Source organism: Oncorhynchus tshawytscha, unplaced genomic scaffold, assembly GCF_018296145.1.
Source record: "Oncorhynchus tshawytscha isolate Ot180627B unplaced genomic scaffold, Otsh_v2.0 Un_contig_7862_pilon_pilon, whole genome shotgun sequence".
NCBI lineage: Eukaryota > Metazoa > Chordata > Actinopteri > Salmoniformes > Salmonidae > Oncorhynchus > Oncorhynchus tshawytscha.
In genome coordinates this window covers 27,501-45,619 of record NW_024609104.1, presented here as the reverse complement: position 1 = coordinate 45,619, position 18,119 = coordinate 27,501, and the positions used below count along the sequence as shown (strand labels likewise).

General features: G+C 49.2%; 1 long non-coding RNA gene across 2 annotated transcripts in view; it reads right to left on the bottom strand.

Annotated features, from left to right (window-relative positions):
• Positions 1-7,324: 7,324 nt before the first annotated feature.
• Positions 7,325-18,119, bottom strand: part of LOC121844282 — a 28,641-nt gene continuing 17,846 nt past the window's right edge. For both annotated transcript variants that reach the window (XR_006081934.1, XR_006081933.1), the window contains one exon: positions 7,325-8,033. This is a non-coding gene — a long non-coding RNA (uncharacterized LOC121844282). The remainder of the gene's footprint in view (positions 8,034-18,119) is intronic.

The window sequence follows — 18,119 nt, the reverse complement described above, 5'->3', positions numbered from 1 at the left end:
TGTGTGTGTGTGTGTGTGTGTGTGTGTGTGTGTGTGTGTGTGTGTGTGTGTTGTGTGCGTGAGCGTGCGTGCGTGCGTGCGTGCGTGCGTGCGTGCAGGCGTGCGTGCGTGCTGCGTGCGTGCCGTGCGTGCGTGCGTGCGTGCGTGCGCATGTGCGCATTGCATTTTCACAGCAATCTGTCATAATCATGCTGAACAAACAACAGTAACTAGGAAACATAGTACTGATGAGGGTTAAACATTCACCATGTTAGAGGAGACTCAGACCAGGACAACATAGTACTGATGAGGGTTAAATCTGGTTCACCATGTTAGAGGTGTGTGACTCAGACCAGGACAACATAGTACTGATGAGGGTTAAAGCTGGTTCACCATGTTAGAGGGGAGACTCAGACCAGGACAACATAGTACTGATGAGGGTTAAAGCTGGTTCACCATGTTAGAGGGGAGACTCAGACCAGGACAACATAGTACTGATGAGGGTTAAAGCTGGTTCACCATGTTAGAGGGGAGACTCAGACCAGGACAACATAGTACTGATGAGGGTTAAAGCTGGTTCACCATGTTAGAGGGGAGACTCAGACCAGGACAACATAGTACTGATGAGGTTAAAGCTGGTTCACCATGTTAGAGGGGAGACTCAGACCAGGACAACATAGTACTGATGAGGAAATCAGCACCATGTTAGAGGGGAGACTCAGAAATAGGACAACATAGTACTGATGAGGGTTAAAGCTGGTTCACCATGTTAGAGGGGAGACTCAGACCAGGACAACATAGTACTGATGAGGGTTAAATCTGGTTCACCATGTTAGAGGGGAGACTCAGACCAGGACAACATAGTACTGATGAGGGTTAAAGCTGGTTCACCATGTTAGAGGGGAGACTCAGACCAGGACAACATAGTACTGATGAGGGTTAAAGCTGGTTCACCATGTTAGAGGGAGACTCAGACCAGGACAACATAGTACTGATGAGGGTTAAATCTGGTTCACCATGTTAGAGGGGAGACTCAGACCAGGACAACATAGTACTGATGAGGGTTAAATCTGGTTCACCATGTTAGAGGGGAGACTCAGACCAGGACAACATAGTACTGATGAGGGTTAAAGCTGGTTCACCATGTTAGAGGGGAGACTCAGACCAGGACAACATAGTACTGATGAGGGTTAAAGCTGGTTCACCATGTTAGAGGGGAGACTCAGACCAGGACAACATAGTACTGATGAGGGTTAAATCTGGTTCACCATGTTAGAGGAGACTCAGACCAGGACAACATAGTACTGATGAGGGTTAAAGCTGGTTCACCATGTTAGAGGGGAGACTCAGACCAGGACAACATAGTGCTGATGAGGCTGGTTCACCATGTTAGAGGGGAGACTCAGACCAGGACAACATAGTACTGATGAGGGTTAAAGCTGGTTCACCATGTTAGAGGGGAGACTCAGACCAGGACAACATAGTGCTGATGAGGGTTAAAGCTGGTTCACCATGTTAGAGGGGAGACTCAGACCAGGACAACATAGTACTGATGAGGGTTAAAGCTGGTTCACCATGTTAGAGGGGCGACTCAGACCAGGACATGGATGACAGGTCTGGTTGAGACCAGGCTCCAATCTGATGCTCTTCATCCACAGAGGAGAGAAAGAGGAAGGAAGGGAGAGACAGAAGAAAGAGTGACAGAGAAGGGAGAGATAGAGAGACATAAAATACAGAGAGAGGAGAGGGAGAAGGGAGAGACTATTTCAGATTTCTCTCTAAATGAAGAGGTCTTGTATGAGCCTACAGGTCGTCTGTTCTAATCCATCAACAGCCATAGTAGTGGTCACACGGTGGACTAGGCAGACATACTATGAGGGGCTGACTCCCAAAATGGCGCCCTATTCTCTATATAGTGCACTACTTTTGACCAGAGCCATATGAACCCTATTTAAAGGTAGCAGTAGAGCACTATAAAGGGAAAAGGGTGCACGTTTGGGACGTAACCTATTACTGCTGCCGGAGCAGGGGAATCTGAGAAGGCCTATCTCTTGTGGAATAGATACATGCCAGTGGGCATCCAGGAGATTACAGTGTTTGGGATGTATCCTATTACTGCTGCCGGAGAAGGGGAATCTGAGAAGGCCTATCTCTTGTGGAATAGATACATGTCCGTGGGCATCCAGGAGATTATAGTGATGTGGACTAGTGACAGCTGTAACATGTGAAGTAGAGATTACAGTGATGTGGACTAGTGACAGCAGTAACATGTGAAGTAGAGATTACAGTGATGTGGACTAGTGACAGCAGTAACATGTGAAGTAGAGATTACAGTGATGTGGACTAGTGACAGCAGTAACATGTGAAGTAGAGATTAGAGTGATGTGGACTAGTGACAGCAGTAACATAAATTAGTCAAAAAAGAAACGTCCTTTTTCAGGACTCTGTCTTTCAAAGATAATTCGTAAAATCCAAATAACTTCACAGATCTTCATTGTAAAAGGTTTAAAACCTTTTTTTGGGATAGGGGGCAGCATTTTCACTTTTGGATGAATAGCGTGCCCAGAGTGAACTGCCTCCTACTCTGTCCCAGATGCTAATATATGCATATTATTAGTAGTATTGGATAGAAACCACTCTGAGGTTTCTAAAACTGCTTGAATGATGTCTGTGAGTATAACAGAACTCATATGGAAGGCGAAAACCTGAGAAAAATCCAACCAGGAAGTGGGACATCTGAGGTTTGTAGTTTTTCAAAGCTTGGCCTACCGAATACACATTGAGATATGGAGGAGATTGCACTTCCTAGGGCTTCCACTAGATGTCAACTGTCTTTTGAAAGTTGAATGAGGATTCTACTATAAAGGAGGGGCTCATGAGACCTGTTTGAGTCAGTGGTCTGGCAGAGAGCCTTGGTCTCATGACGCGCGCTCCCGACAGAGTTAGCTCTCGTTCCAGAGCTTCTCTGAAGACAAAGGAATTCTCCGGTTGGAACATTATTGCGAACAACAAGTGGCTATTTGGACATAAATGATGGAACTTTATGGAACAAATCAGTCATTAATTGTCGAACTGGGATTCCTGGGAGTGCCTTCTGATGAAGATCATCAAAGGTAAGTGAATATTTATGGTGTTGATTCTAACTTTGTTGATTCCAAAATGGCGGATATTCCTCTGGCTGTTTTGGGCTCTGAGCACCGTTCTCAGATTATGCTTTTTAATGTAAAGTGAAATCTGACACAGCGGTTGCATTAAGGAGAAGTCTATCTTTAATCCTGTGAATAACACTTGCATCTTTTATCAATGTTTATTATGAGTATTTCTGCAAAATCACCGGATGTTTTGCAATCAAAACATTACTGCACGTAAGGCGCCAATGTAAACTAAGATTTTTGGATATAAATATGCACATTATCGAACAAAACATACATGTATTGTGTAACATCATGTCCTATGAGTGTTATCTGATGAAGATCATCAAAGGTTAGTGATTCATTTGATCTATATTTCTGCTTTTTGTGACTCCTATCGTTGGCTGGAAAAATGGCTGTGTTTTTTTCAACTTATATTTCTAAAAAAAAAAAAAAAATGAATTTCGCGCTGCCTTTTCAGCGGAATGTTGTCAAGGTGTTCCTCTAGCGGAACCCCTGCGCTAGAAAGGTTAAACATAAACAATTCATGAACATGCACCTGTGGAACGGTCGTTAAGACACTATCCCTGCTCATCTGTGTGAACGTGCCTTAGGCATGCTGCAAGGAGGCATGCGTACTGCAGATGTAGCCAGGGCAATAAATTGCAATGTCCGTACTGTGAGACACCTAAGACAGCGCAACAGGGAGACAGGATGGACAGCTGATCTTCCTCGCAGTGGCAGACCACGTGTAACAACACCTACACAGGATGGGTACATCCGAACATCACACCTGCGGGACAGGTACAGGATGGCAACGACAACTGCCCGAGATACACCAGGAATGCACAATCCCTCCATCAGTGCTCAGACTCTCCGCAATAAGCTGAGAGGCTGGACTGAGGGCTTGTAGGCCTGTTGTAAGGCAGGTCCTCACCAGACATCACCGGGAACAACGTTGCCTATGGGCACAAACCCACCGTCGCTGGACCAGACAGGACTGGTAAAAAGTGTTCTTCACTGACGAGTCGCGGTTTTGTCTCACCAGGAGTGATGGTCGGATTCGCGTTTATCGTAGAAGGAATGAGCGTTACACCGAGGCCTGTACTCTGGAGTAGGATCGATTAGGAGGTGGAGGGTCCGTCATGGTCTGGGGCGGTGTGTCACAGCATCATCGGATTGAGCTTGTTGTCATTGCAGACAATCTCAATGTGGTACCCTTCCTGCAGGCTCATCCTGACATGACCCTCCAGCATGACAATGCCACCAGCCATACTGCTCGTTCTGTGTGTGATTTCCTGCAAGGCAGGAATGTCAGTGTTCTGCCATGGCCAGCGAAGATCCCATTGAGCAGGTCTGGGACCTGTTGGATCGGAGGGTGAGGGCTAGGGCCATTCTCCCCAGAAATGTCAGGGAACTTGCAAGTGCCTTGGTGGAAGAGTGGGGTAATATCTCACAGCAAGAACTGGCAAATCTGGTGCAGTCCATGAGGAGGAGATGCACTGCAGTACTTAATGCAGCTGGTTGCCACACCAGATACTGACTGTTACTTTTGATTTTGACCCCCTCCTTGTTCAGGAACACATTATTCCATTTCTGTTAGTCACATGTCTGTGGCTCTTGTTCAGTTTATGTCTCAGTTGTTGAATCTTATGTTCATACAAATATTTACACATGTTCAGTTTGCTGAAAATTAACACAGTTGACAATGAGAGGACGTTTCTTTTTTGTTGCTGAGTTTATGAAGTAGCCGCAGCTCTCTTTGGAATAAATAATTGTTCTTATTACCCCCATGTGGATGTTGTGAATCCCATATGTCCTGAGTGGGAGAACCTTGGACCCGTGTCCCAAGGTTCTCGGGAGGCAGAGTAGCCTAGTGGTTAGAGCGCTGGACTAGTAACCGGAAGGTTGCAAGTTCAAATCCCTGAACAAGGTACAAATCTGTCGTTCTACCCCTGAACAGGCAGTTAACCCACTGTTCCTAGGCCGTCACTGAAAATAAGAATTTGTTCTTAACTGACTTGCAAATTAAGGTAAAATAAATCAAAACAATTGCACCTTTTCCCCTATGTAGTGCTCTACATTCAACCAGGGCCCTCAGACTTAGGGGGCATCCCAAATGACTCCTATTCCATGGTCAGAAGCCATGCATATAAAGGGAATAGAGCAGCATTTGGGACACACATCGAAGTGGAATAATCAAGTGAGATGCTGCACTTAAACTGTGGATGCTGTATAAAAGCCCAGTTCAGTCAATTATTTCTAGCGAGGAGGAGGGAAGAAGGTGCCCGGGAAGACATTTTATTTAGCAGTTATATCATATTCCCCTCACGTCAGTCTCTTGAGGTGAGCTGTGGAAGAGCTGATGAGTTTAATTGAAGTGCTGGATTAATTGATGTCATCTCGGACTCTCTTTCTCCCTCCCTCTCTCTTCCTTCTCTCCCTCTCTCTTCTCTCTGTCTCTCTCTCTTCTCTCTGTCTCTCTCTCTTCTCTGCCTCCCCCTCTTCTCTGTCCCCCTCTCTCCTCTGTCTCCCTCTCTTCTCTGTCTCCCTCTCTTCTCTGTCTCCCTCTCTCTTTTCTGTCTCCCTCTCTTCTCTGTCTCCCTCTCTTTCTGTCTCCCTCTCTTCTGTCTCCCTCTCTTTTTGTCTCTCTCTCTCCTCTGTCTCCCTCTCTCTCTCTCTTCTCTGTCTCCCTCTCTTCTCTGTCTCCCCCTCTCTTTTTCTGTCTCTCTCTCTTCTCTGTCTCCCTCTCTTCTCTCTCCCCCCTCTCTCTCTCTTCTCTGTCTCCCCTCTTCTCTGTCTCCCCCTCTTCTCTCTGTCTCTCCTCTGTCCCCCTCTCTTCTCTGTCCCCCTCTCTTCTCTGTCTCCCCTCTCTTCTCTGTCTCCCCCCTCTCTTCTCTGTCCCCCTCTCTTCTCTGTCCCCCTCTCTTCTCTGTCCCCCTCTCTTCTCTGTCCCCCTCTCTTCTCTGTCCCCCTCTCTTCTCTGTCCCCCTCTTCTCTGTCTCCTCTCTCTTTCTGTCTCCCTCTCTCTTCTCTGTCCCCCTCTCTTCTCTGTCTCCCTCTCTCTTTTCTGTCTCCCTCTCTCTCTTCTGTGTCTCTCTCTCTTCTCTGTCTCTCTCTCTTCTCTGTCTCCCTCTCTCTTCTCTCTCTCCTTCTCTCTTCTCTCTCTCCCCCTCTCTCTCTCTTCTCTGTCTCCCCCTCTCTCTTCTTCTCTCTCCCCCCTCTCTCTCTCTCTCTCTCTCTGTCTCCCCTCTCTTCTCTCTCTCCCCCCTCTCTCTCTTCTCTGTCTCCCCCTCTCTTCTTCTCTCTCCCCTCTCTCTCTCTCTCTTCTCTGTCTCCCTCTCTTCTCTCTCTCCCCCTCTCTCTCTTCTCTCTCTCCCCCTCTCTCTGTCTCTTCTCTCTGTCTCCCCCTTCTTCTCTGTCTCCCTCTCTTCTCTGTCTCCCCCTCTTCTCTGTCTCCCACTCTCTTCTGTCTCCCACTCTCTTCTGTCTCCCACTCTCTTCTGTCTCCCCCTCTTCTGTCTCCCCCTCTTCTCTGTCTCCCCCTCTTCTGTGTCTCCCCCTCTCTTCTCCGACTCCCTCCCTCTCCCTTCTGTAGATAGAACCATCATTAAAGTCATCGAACCTCCTCTGTGAGCATAATCAGTTTACACAAAGGACCAAGTCGAGGGCAGAAACACTTCATGTGAATAACACCGACTGACGACACACTTCAAAATGGAATCATCTACAAAATGTGAATACATTAAACCCACCATCCTATCGATAGTAGTGAAGACGTGACGGTCAGCAGGTCATAATATCATACATTCATTTAGTGCAACCCGTTTTGCTTTCTCTTATAGTAAACACACATTGTCTATGAGAAGCCACACCTAACGACAAGCATTGAGACCTGTCAACCAGCCAATTCATGATGAGAAGCCACACCTAACGACAAGCATTGAGACCTGTCAACCAGCCAATTCATGACGAGAAGCCACACCTAACGACAAGCATTGAGACCTGTCAACCAGCCAATTCATGATGAGAAGCCACACCTAACGACAAGCATTGAGACCTGTCAACCAGCCAATTCATGACGAGAAGCCACACCTAACGACAAGCATTGAGACCTGTCAACCAGCCAATTCATGACGAGAAGCCACACCTAACGACAAGCATTGAGACCTGTCAACCAGCCAATTCATGATGAAAAGATTAACATGCAGAAGTTTGAATAATTTGTCTGTTTATTATTAAAATATTTTTTTTATAGATTCATCCCATATCACAATAGTGGAACCTTATGCCATAGAGGGGAAAAATATCAAAACCAAATGGTATGTGTCATTACCCCAATGTGTCATTACCCCAATGTGTCATTACCCCAATGTGTCATTACCCCAATGTGTCATTACCCCAATGTGTCATTAATCCAATGTGTCATTACCCCAATGTGTCATTAACCCAATGTGTCATTACCCCAATGTGTCATTAATATAATGTGTCATTAATCCAATTTGTCATTAATATAATCACGTTGTTTTCAGGCCTTAACTCCAGTTGAAACGTAAACACTTCAGGAAGACAAGTTTTTAATCAGGAAGCACGTGACTGGGGGAGATGGAGCACAATGTCCCACGGAAATGAACGCCAGCATTTTCTGACACAATTCCACTGGCATTTGATTGGTCTGCAGCCAAGTGCATGGTGACAGGGACATCCTAGAGTTTTCTGACACGGTGACAGGGACATCCTAGAGTTTCCTGACACGGTGACAGGGACATCCTAGAGTTTCCTGACACGGTGACAGGGACATCCTAGAGTTTTCTGACACGGTGACAGGGACATCCTAGAGTTTTCTGACATGTCCACCTTGTAACCCGGTCATTCATCTCTGCAGGTCCAGTCCACCTTGAAGCTTCATCGTTCACCTCTGACCTGCGAGAGACACAATCGACATCGACATTGAACAGAACAGTACAAGATGCAGAGGAAACATTAATAATGGACTCAACATTAAAGTGGATTTGTTTTTTTACTCAAAACATTACAGCAACAATGGCTCTGAGTGAGACCTCCACGGCAAATGAGAAATGCATCCGTGGCTGTGTCCCAAATGGAACCCTATTCCCTATATAGTGCACTACTTTAGCCCAGAGCCCTATTCCTATATAGTGCACTACTTTTGACCAGAGCCCTTTGGTCCTATGATCCCTATGCTGAAGGCCCCGGTTAAAAGTAGTGCACTATATAGGGAATAGAGTGCCATTTTGGAGCGTAGCCTCAGTGACTCATAATGCTGCTGGGCTGTGGTGGAGAACCAACCAACGCTTCTAGAATGTTCTAGGCAGAGGGAGAATACTAAGTCTGCCTGGAGAAAGTGTCTAATAAGTCATCTTAACGGGCTTACTGGCTAGAAGTAGGGGTTACTCCAAATATGTAGATTTAATTCAATTGGTTTCAAACTGGGTCACACGGCTATTAAAGGTGCCAAGTTAGAGAGCAGAGGAGAGGAAGCCAGTCTGAAGTCAGAGAGCAGAGGAGAGGAAGCCAGTCTGAAGTTAGAGAGCAGAAGAGAGGAAGCCAGTCTGAAGTCAGAGAGCAGAGGAGAGGAAGCCAGTCTGAAGTTAGAGAGCAGAGGAGAGGAAGCCAGTCTGAAGTGAGACAGCAGAGCAGAGGAAGCCAGTCTGAAGTGAGACAGCAGAGGAGAGGAAGCCAGTCTGAAGTGAGAGAGGAGAGGAGAGGAAGCCAGTCTGAAGTGAGAGAGGAGAGGAGAGGAAGTCAGACTGAAGTGAGAGAGGAGAGGAGAGGAAGCCAGTCTGAAGTTAGAGAGCAGAAGAGAGGAAGCCAGTCTGAAGTCAGAGAGCAGAGGAGAGGAAGCCAGTCTGAAGTTAGAGAGCAGAGGAGAGGAAGCCAGTCTGAAGTCAGAGAGCAGAGGAGAGGAAGCCAGTCTGAAGTGAGACAGCAGAGCAGAGGAAGCCAGTCTGAAGTGAGACAGCAGAGCAGAGGAAGCCAGTCTGAAGTGAGAGAGGAGAGGAGAGGAAGCCAGTCTGAAGTGAGAGAGGAGAGGAGAGGAAGCCAGTCTGAAGTGAGAGAGAGAGGAGAGGAAGTCAGACTGAAGTGAGAGAGGAGAGGAGAGGAAGCCAGTCTGAAGTTAGAGAGCAGAAGAGAGGAAGCCAGTCTGAAGTGAGATAGCAGAGGAGAGGAAGCCAGTCTGAAGTGCGAGAGGAGAGGAAGCCAGTCTGAAGTGAGAGAGGAGAGGAAGCCAGTCTGAAGTTAGAGAGCAGAGCAGAGGAAGCCAGTCTGAAGTGAGAGAGGAGAGGAAGCCAGTCTGAAGTTAGAGAGCAGAGCAGAGGAAGCCAGTCTGAAGTGAGAGAGGAGAGGAGAGGAAGACAGTCTGAAGTGAGACAGCAGAGGAGAGGAAGCCAGTCTGAAGTAAGACAGCAGAGGAGAGGAAGCCAGTCTGAAGTGAGAGAGCAGAAGAGAGGAAGCCAGTCTGAAGTAAGACAGCAGAGGAGAGGAAGCCAGTCTGAAGTGAGAGAGCAGAGGAGAGGAAGCCAGTCTGAAGTGAGAGAGGAGAGGAAGCCAGTCTGAAGTTAGAGAGCAGAGGAAGCCAGTCTGAAGTGAGAGAGGAGAGGAGAGGAAGCCAGTCTGAAGTGAGACAGCAGAGGAGAGGAAGCCAGTCTGAAGTTAGAGAGCAGAAGAGAGGAAGCCAGTCTGAAGTGAGACAGCAGAGGAGAGGAAGCCAGTCTGAAGTGAGAGAGCAGAGGAGAGGAAGCCAGTCTGAAGTTAGAGAGCAGAGGAGAGGAAGCCAGTCTGAAGTGAGACAGCAGAGGAGAGGAAGCCAGTCTGAAGTGAGAGAGGAGAGGAAGACAGTCTGAAGTTAGAGAGCAGAGGAGAGGAAGCCAGTCTGAAGTGAGAGAGCAGAGGAGAGGAAGCCAGTCTGAAGTGAGACAGCAGAGGAGAGGAAGCCAGTCTGAAGTTAGAGAGCAGAAGAGAGGAAGCCAGTCTGAAGTGAGACAGCAGAGGAGAGGAAGCCAGTCTGAAGTGAGATAGCAGAGGAGAGGAAGCCAGTCTGAAGTGAGACAGCAGAGCAGAGGAAGCCAGTCTGAAGTGAGAGAGCAGAGGAGAGGAAGCCAGTCTGAAGTTAGAGAGCAGAGGAGAGGAAGCCAGTCTGAAGTTAGAGAGCAGAGGAGAGGAAGACAGTCTGAAGTGAGAGAGCAGAGGAGAGGAAGCCAGTCTGAAGTGAGAGAGCAGAGGAGAGGAAGCAAGTCTGAAGTGAGAGAGGAGAGGAAGCCAGTCTGAAGTGAGAGAGGAGAGGAAGCCAGTCTGAAGTTACAGAGCAGAGGAAGCCAGTCTGAAGTTAGAGAGCAGAGCAGAGGAAGCCAGTCTGAAGTGAGAGAGGAGAGGAGAGGAAGACAGTCTGAAGTTAGAGAGCAGAGGAGAGGAAGACAGTCTGAAGTGAGAGAGCAGAGGAGAGGAAGCCAGTCTGAAGTGAGACAGCAGAGCAGAGGAAGCCAGTCTGAAGTGAGACAGCAGAGCAGAGGAAGCCAGTCTGAAGTGAGAGAGCAGAGGAGAGGAAGCCAGTCTGAAGTGAGACAGCAGAGCAGAGGAAGCCAGCCTGAAGTGAGACAGCAGAGCAGAGGAAGCCAGTCTGAAGTGAGAGAGCAGAGGAGAGGAAGCCAGTCTGAAGTTAGAGAGCAGAAGAGAGGAAGCCAGTCTGAAGTGAGAGAGCAGAGGAGAGGAAGCCAGTCTGAAGTTAGAGAGCAGAGGAAGCCAGTCTGAAGTTAGAGAGCAGAGGAAGCCAGTCTGAAGTTAGAGAGCAGAGCAGAGGAAGCCAGTCTGAAGTGAGACAGCAGAGGAGAGGAAGCCAGTCTGAAGTGAGAGAGGAGAGGAGAGGAAGCCAGTCTGAAGTGAGAGAGGAGAGGAGAGGAAGTCAGACTGAAGTGAGAGAGGAGAGGAGAGGAAGCCAGTCTGAAGTTAGAGAGCAGAAGAGAGGAAGCCAGTCTGAAGTGAGATAGCAGAGGAGAGGAAGCCAGTCTGAAGTGAGAGAGCAGAGGAGAGGAAGCCAGTCTGAAGTGAGAGAGCAGAGGAGAGGAAGCCAGTCTGAAGTGAGAGAGGAGAGGAAGCCAGTCTGAAGTTAGAGAGGAGAGGAAGCCAGTCTGAAGTTAGAGAGCAGAGCAGAGGAAGCCAGTCTGAAGTGAGAGAGGAGAGGAGAGGAGAGGAAGACAGTCTGAAGTGAGAGAGCAGAGGAGAGGAAGCCAGTCTGAAGTGAGAGAGCAGAGGAGAGGAAACCAGTCTGAAGTGAGAGAGCAGAGGAGAGGAAGCCAGTCTGAAGTTAGAGAGCAGAAGAGAGGAAGCCAGTCTGAAGTAAGACAGCAGAGGAGAGGAAGCCAGTCTGAAGTGAGAGAGCAGAGGAGAGGAAGCCAGTCTGAAGTGAGAGAGCAGAGGAGAGGAAGCCAGTCTGAAGTGAGAGAGGAGAGGAAGCCAGTCTGAAGTGAGAGAGCAGAGGAAGCCAGTCTGAAGTGAGAGAGCAGAGGAGAGGAAGCCAGTCTGAAGTGAGAGAGGAGAGGAAGCCAGTCTGAAGTTAGAGAGCAGAGGAGAGGAAGCCAGTCTGAAGTGAGAGAGCAGAGGAGAGGAAGCCAGTCTGAAGTGAGACAGCAGAGGAGAGGAAGCCAGTCTGAAGTTAGAGAGCAGAGGAAGCCAGTCTGAAGTGAGAGAGGAGAGGAGAGGAAGCCAGTCTGAAGTGAGACAGCAGAGGAGAGGAAGCCAGTCTGAAGTTAGAGAGCAGAAGAGAGGAAGCCAGTCTGAAGTGAGACAGCAGAGCAGAGGAAGCCAGTCTGAAGTGAGACAGCAGAGCAGAGGAAGCCAGTCTGAAGTGAGAGAGCAGAGGAGAGGAAGCCAGTCTGAAGTTAGAGAGCAGAAGAGAGGAAGCCAGTCTGAAGTGAGAGAGCAGAAGAGAGGAAGCCAGTCTGAAGTGAGAGAGCAGAGGAGAGGAAGCCATTCTGAAGTGAGAGAGGAGAGGAAGCCAGTCTGAAGTGAGAGAGGAGAGGAAGCCAGTCTGAAGTTACAGAGCAGAGGAAGCCAGTCTGAAGTTAGAGAGCAGAGCAGAGGAAGCCAGTCTGAAGTGAGAGAGGAGAGGAGAGGAAGACAGTCTGAAGTGAGAGAGCAGAGGAGAGGAAGCCAGTCTGAAGTGAGACAGCAGAGCAGAGGAAGCCAGTCTGAAGTGAGACAGCAGAGCAGAGGAAGCCAGTCTGAAGTGAGACAGCAGAGCAGAGGAAGCCAGTCTGAAGTGAGAGAGCAGAGGAGAGGAAGCCAGTCTGAAGTGAGACAGCAGAGCAGAGGAAGCCAGCCTGAAGTGAGACAGCAGAGCAGAGGAAGCCAGTCTGAAGTGAGAGAGCAGAGGAGAGGAAGCCAGTCTGAAGTTAGAGAGCAGAAGAGAGGAAGCCAGTCTGAAGTGAGAGAGCAGAGGAGAGGAAGCCAGTCTGAAGTGAGAGAGGAGAGGAAGCCAGTCTGAAGTTAGAGAGCAGAGGAAGCCAGTCTGAAGTTAGAGAGCAGAGCAGAGGAAGCCAGTCTGAAGTGAGACAGCAGAGGAGAGGAAGCCAGTCTGAAGTGAGAGAGGAGAGGAGAGGAAGCCAGTCTGAAGTGAGAGAGGAGAGGAGAGGAAGTCAGACTGAAGTGAGAGAGGAGAGGAGAGGAAGCCAGTCTGAAGTTAGAGAGCAGAAGAGAGGAAGCCAGTCTGAAGTGAGATAGCAGAGGAGAGGAAGCCAGTCTGAAGTGAGAGAGTAGAGGAGAGGAAGCCAGTCTGAAGTGAGAGAGCAGAGGAGAGGAAGCCAGTCTGAAGTGAGAGAGGAGAGGAAGCCAGTCTGAAGTTAGAGAGCAGAGGAAGCCAGTCTGAAGTTAGAGAGCAGAGCAGAGGAAGCCAGTCTGAAGTGAGAGAGGAGAGGAGAGGAGAGGAAGACAGTCTGAAGTGAGAGAGCAGAGGAGAGGAAGCCAGTCTGAAGTGAGACAGCAGAGCAGAGGAAGCCAGTCTGAAGTGAGACAGCAGAGCAGAGGAAGCCAGTCTGAAGTGAGAGAGCAGAGGAGAGGAAACCAGTCTGAAGTGAGAGAGCAGAGGAGAGGAAGCCAGTCTGAAGTTAGAGAGCAGAAGAGAGGAAGCCAGTCTGAAGTGAGAGAGGAGAGGAAGCCAGTCTGAAGTTAGAGAGCAGAGGAAGCCAGTCTGAAGTGAGAGAGGAGAGGAGAGGAAGCCAGTCTGAAGTGAGAGAGGAGAGGAAGCCAGTCTGAAGTTAGAGAGCAGAGGAGAGGAAGCCAGTCTGAAGTGAGAGAGCAGAGGAGAGGAAGCCAGTCTGAAGTGAGACAGCAGAGGAGAGGAAGCCAGTCTGAAGTTAGAGAGCAGAGGAAGCCAGTCTGAAGTGAGACAGCAGAGGAGAGGAAGCCAGTCTGAAGTGAGAGAGGAGAGGAAGACAGTCTGAAGTTAGAGAGCAGAGGAGAGGAAGCCAGTCTGAAGTGAGAGAGCAGAGGAGAGGAAGCCAGTCTGAAGTGAGACAGCAGAGGAGAGGAAGCCAGTCTGAAGTTAGAGAGCAGAAGAGAGGAAGCCAGTCTGAAGTGAGACAGCAGAGGAGAGGAAGCCAGTCTGAAGTGTGATAGCAGAGGAGAGGAAGCCAGTCTGAAGTGAGACAGCAGAGCAGAGGAAGCCAGTCTGAAGTGAGACAGCAGAGCAGAGGAAGCCAGTCTGAAGTGAGAGAGCAGAGGAGAGGAAGCCAGTCTGAAGTTAGAGAGCAGAAGAGAGGAAGCCAGTCTGAAGTGAGAGAGCAGAAGAGAGGAAGCCAGTCTGAAGTGAGAGAGCAGAGGAAGCCAGTCTGAAGTGAGAGAGCAGAGGAGAGGAAGCCAGTCTGAAGTTAGAGAGGAGAGGAAGCCAGTCTGAAGTTAGAGAGCAGAGCAGAGGAAGCCAGTCTGAAGTTAGAGAGCAGAGCAGAGGAAGCCAGTCTGAAGTGAGAGAGGAGAGGAGAGGAAGACAGTCTGAAGTGAGAGAGCAGAGGAGAGGAAGCTAGTCTGAAGTGAGACAGCAGAGCAGAGGAAGCCAGTCTGAAGTGAGAGAGCAGAGGAGAGGAAGCCAGTCTGAAGTGAGAGAGCAGAGGAGAGGAAACCAGTCTGAAGTGAGAGAGCAGAGGAGAGGAAGCCAGTCTGAAGTTAGAGAGCAGAAGAGAGGAAGCCAGTCTGAAGTAAGACAGCAGAGGAGAGGAAGCCAGTCTGAAGTGAGAGAGCAGAGGAGAGGAAGCCAGTCTGAAGTGAGAGAGGAGAGGAAGCCAGTCTGAAGTGAGAGAGGAGAGGAAGCCAGTCTGAAGTTAGAGAGCAGAGGAAGCCAGTCTGAAGTGAGAGAGGAGAGGAGAGGAAGCCAGTCTGAAGTGAGAGAGGAGAGGAAGCCAGTCTGAAGTTAGAGAGCAGAGGAGAGGAAGCCAGTCTGAAGTGAGAGAGCAGAGGAGAGGAAGCCAGTCTGAAGTGAGACAGCAGAGGAGAGGAAGCCAGTCTGAAGTTAGAGAGCAGAAGAGAGGAAGCCAGTCTGAAGTGAGACAGCAGAGGAGAGGAAGCCAGTCTGAAGTGAGAGAGCAGAGGAGAGGAAGCCAGTCTGAAGTTAGAGAGCAGAAGAGAGGAAGCCAGTCTGAAGTGAGAGAGCAGAGGAGAGGAAGCCAGTCTGAAGTGAGAGAGCAGAGGAGAGGAAGCCAGTCTGAAGTGAGACAGCAGAGGAGAGGAAGCCAGTCTGAAGTTAGAGAGCAGAAGAGAGGAAGCCAGTCTGAAGTGAGACATCAGAGGAGAGGAAGCCAGTCTGAAGTGAGAGAGCAGAGGAGAGGAAGCCAGTCTGAAGTTAGAGAGCAGAAGAGAGGAAGCCAGTCTGAAGTGAGAGAGCAGAGGAGAGGAAGCCAGTCTGAAGTGAGAGAGGAGAGCAGAGGAAGCTAGTCTGAAGTTAGAGAGCAGAGCAGAGGAAGCCAGTCTGAAGTGAGAGAGGAGAGGAGAGGAAGCCAGTCTGAAGTGAGAGAGGAGATGAAGCCAGTCTGAAGTTAGAGAGCAGAGCAGAGGAAGCTAGTCTGAAGTTAGAGAGCAGAGCAGAGGAAGCCAGTCTGAAGTGAGACAGCAGAGGAGAGGAAGCCAGTCTGAAGTGAGAGAGCAGAGGAGAGGAAGCCAGTCTGAAGTGAGAGAGCAGAGGAGAGGAAGCCAGTCTGAAGTGAGACAGCAGAGCAGAGGAAGCCAGTCTGAAGTGAGAGAGCAGAGCAGTGGAAGCCAGTCTGAAGTGAGAGAGCAGAGCAGAGGAAGCCAGTCTGAAGTGAGAGAGCAGAGGAGAGGAAGACAGTCTGAAGTGAGAGAGCAGAGGAGAGGAAGCCAGTCTGAAGTGAGAGAGCAGAGGAGAGGAAGCCAGTCTGAAGTTAGAGAGCAGAAGAGAGGAAGCCAGTCTGAAGTGAGAGAGCAGAGGAGAGGAAGCCAGTCTGAAGTGAGAGCAGAGGAGGAAGCCAGTCTGAAGTGAGAGAGAAGAGGAAGCCAGTCTGAAGTTAGAGAGCAGAGCAGAGGAAGCCAGTCTGAAGTTAGAGAGCAGAGCAGAGGAAGCCAGTCTGAAGTGAGAGAGGAGAGGAGAGGAAGACAGTCTGAAGTGAGAGAGGAGAGGAGAGGAAGACAGTCTGAAGTGAGAGAGCAGAGGAGAGGAAGCCAGTCTGAAGTGAGAGAGGAGAGGAGAGGAAGACAGTCTGAAGTGAGAGAGGAGAGGAGAGGAAGCCAGTCTGAAGTGAGAGAGGAGAGGAAGACAGTCTGAAGTCAGAGAGGAGAGGAGAGGAAGACAGTCTGAAGTGAGAGAGGAGAGGAGAGGAAGCCAGTCTGAAGTTAGAGAGCAGAAGAGAGGAAGCCAGTCTGAAGTGAGAGAGCAGAGGAGAGGAAGCCAGTCTGAAGTGAGAGCAGAGGAGAGGAAGCCAGTCTGAAGTGAGAGAGAAGAGGAAGCCAGTCTGAAGTTAGAGAGCAGAGCAGAGGAAGCCAGTCTGAAGTTAGAGAGCAGAGCAGAGGAAGCCAGTCTGAAGTGAGAGAGGAGAGGAGAGGAAGACAGTCTGAAGTGAGAGGAGAGGAGAGGAAGACAGTCTGAAGTGAGAGAGCAGAGGAGAGGAAGCCAGTCTGAAGTGAGAGAGGAGAGGAGAGGAAGACAGTCTGAAGTGAGAGAGGAGAGGAGAGGAAGCCAGTCTGAAGTGAGAGAGGAGAGGAGAGGAAGACAGTCTGAAGTGAGAGAGGAGAGGAGAGGAAGACAGTCTGAAGTGAGAGAGCAGAGGAGAGGAAGCCAGTCTGAAGTGAGAGAGGAGAGGAGAGGAAGACAGTCTGAAGTGAGAGAGGAGAGGAAGCCAACTTAACAAATGTCGGAAGCATTGGAGTCAACATGGGCTAGCAATCCTGTGGTTATCCCATGGTTGTGTATATTGTCTCTATAACTAAATAAACATGGTTATGTGTATATTGTCTCTACAACTAAATAAACATGGTTATCTGTATTGTTTATAACTAAATAAACATGGTTATTCTCTCTGTGTGGATAGATTGCAGGGTAAACATGGTTATTCTCTCTCTGTGTGGATAGATTGCAGGGTAAACAGACATTGACAGCAGCAGAGCCCCCTCCAGACTCACTCAGCATGTCATCTGCCTGCCTCAGCTACCCCGGAGTGTGTGTGTGTGTGTGTGTGTGTGTGTGTGTGTGTGTGTGTGTGTGTGTGTGTGTGTGTGTGTGTGTGTGTGTGTGTGTGTGTGTGTGTGTGTGTGTGTGTGTGTGTGTGTGTGTGTGTGTGTGTGTGTGCGTGAGAGAGAGAGAGAGTGGTCTGTTTATCAGTGCATGGTCTGTTTCTCTCTCTCTCTCTCTGTCCGTCTGTCTTTCTGTTTGCATCGACTGGCCATCACATCAGGGTCTCTGTAGGCTTTTTAAAGACACTGATTGGTTAGAGATGCAATTGAGTGTCTCCTAGCTGAATGTCACATAAAACACATCAAAACAACAATCGCTGAACAGAGGGGAGGAAGGTGCCCTGCGTCTGAACGGAGGGGAGGAAGGAGCCCTGCGTCTGAACAGAGGGGAGGAAGGAGCCCTGCGTCTGAACAGAGGGGAGGAAGGAGCCCTGCGTCTGAACGGAGGGGAGGAAGGAGCCCTGCGTCTGAACAGAGGGGGAGGAAGGAGCCCTGCGTCTGAACAGAGGGGAGGAAGGAGCCCTGCGTCTGAACGGAGGGGAGGAAGGTGCCCTGCGTCTGAACGGAGGGGAGGAAGGTGCCCTGCGTCTGAACGGAGGGGAGGAAGGTGCCCTGCGTCTGAACGGAGGGGAGGAAGGTGCCCTGCGTCTGAACGGAGGGGAGGAAGGTGCCCTGCGTCTGAACGGAGGGGAGGAAGGTAATTATATCTAACAAACGCCACCAGACATTTCCCTTCATGACAGCAGCAGCTGTCGTTGCCGTGTGCCTGTCTGGCACGTTGAGAAACCATCTAACCATCTGTCCACAGAGCTTTACAAATGTTTTAACGTTTAACAGTCAAACAATAGAAAACAAACAAAACCATCTCCTCATTTAAGCAGGTTAATGTTTGGTTACCAGCTGACAGAGGTACGACACACAACTAAAACCATCTCCTCATTTAAGCAGGTTAATGTTTGGTTACCAGCTGACTGAGGTACGACACACAACTAAAACCATCTCCTCATTTAAGCAGGTTAATGTTTGGTTACCAGCTGACAGAGGTACGACACACAACTAAAACCATCTCCTCATTTAAGCAGGTTAATGTTTGGTTACCAGCTGACTGAGGTACGACACACAACTAAAACCATCTCCTCATTTAAGCAGGTTAATGTTTGGTTACCAGCTGACTGAGGTACGACACACAACTAAAACCATCTCCTCATTTAAGCAGGTTAATGTTTGGTTACCAGCTGACTGAGGTACGACACACAACTAAAACCATCTCCTCATTTAAGCAGGTTAATGTTTGGTTACCAGCTGACTGAGAGGTACGAC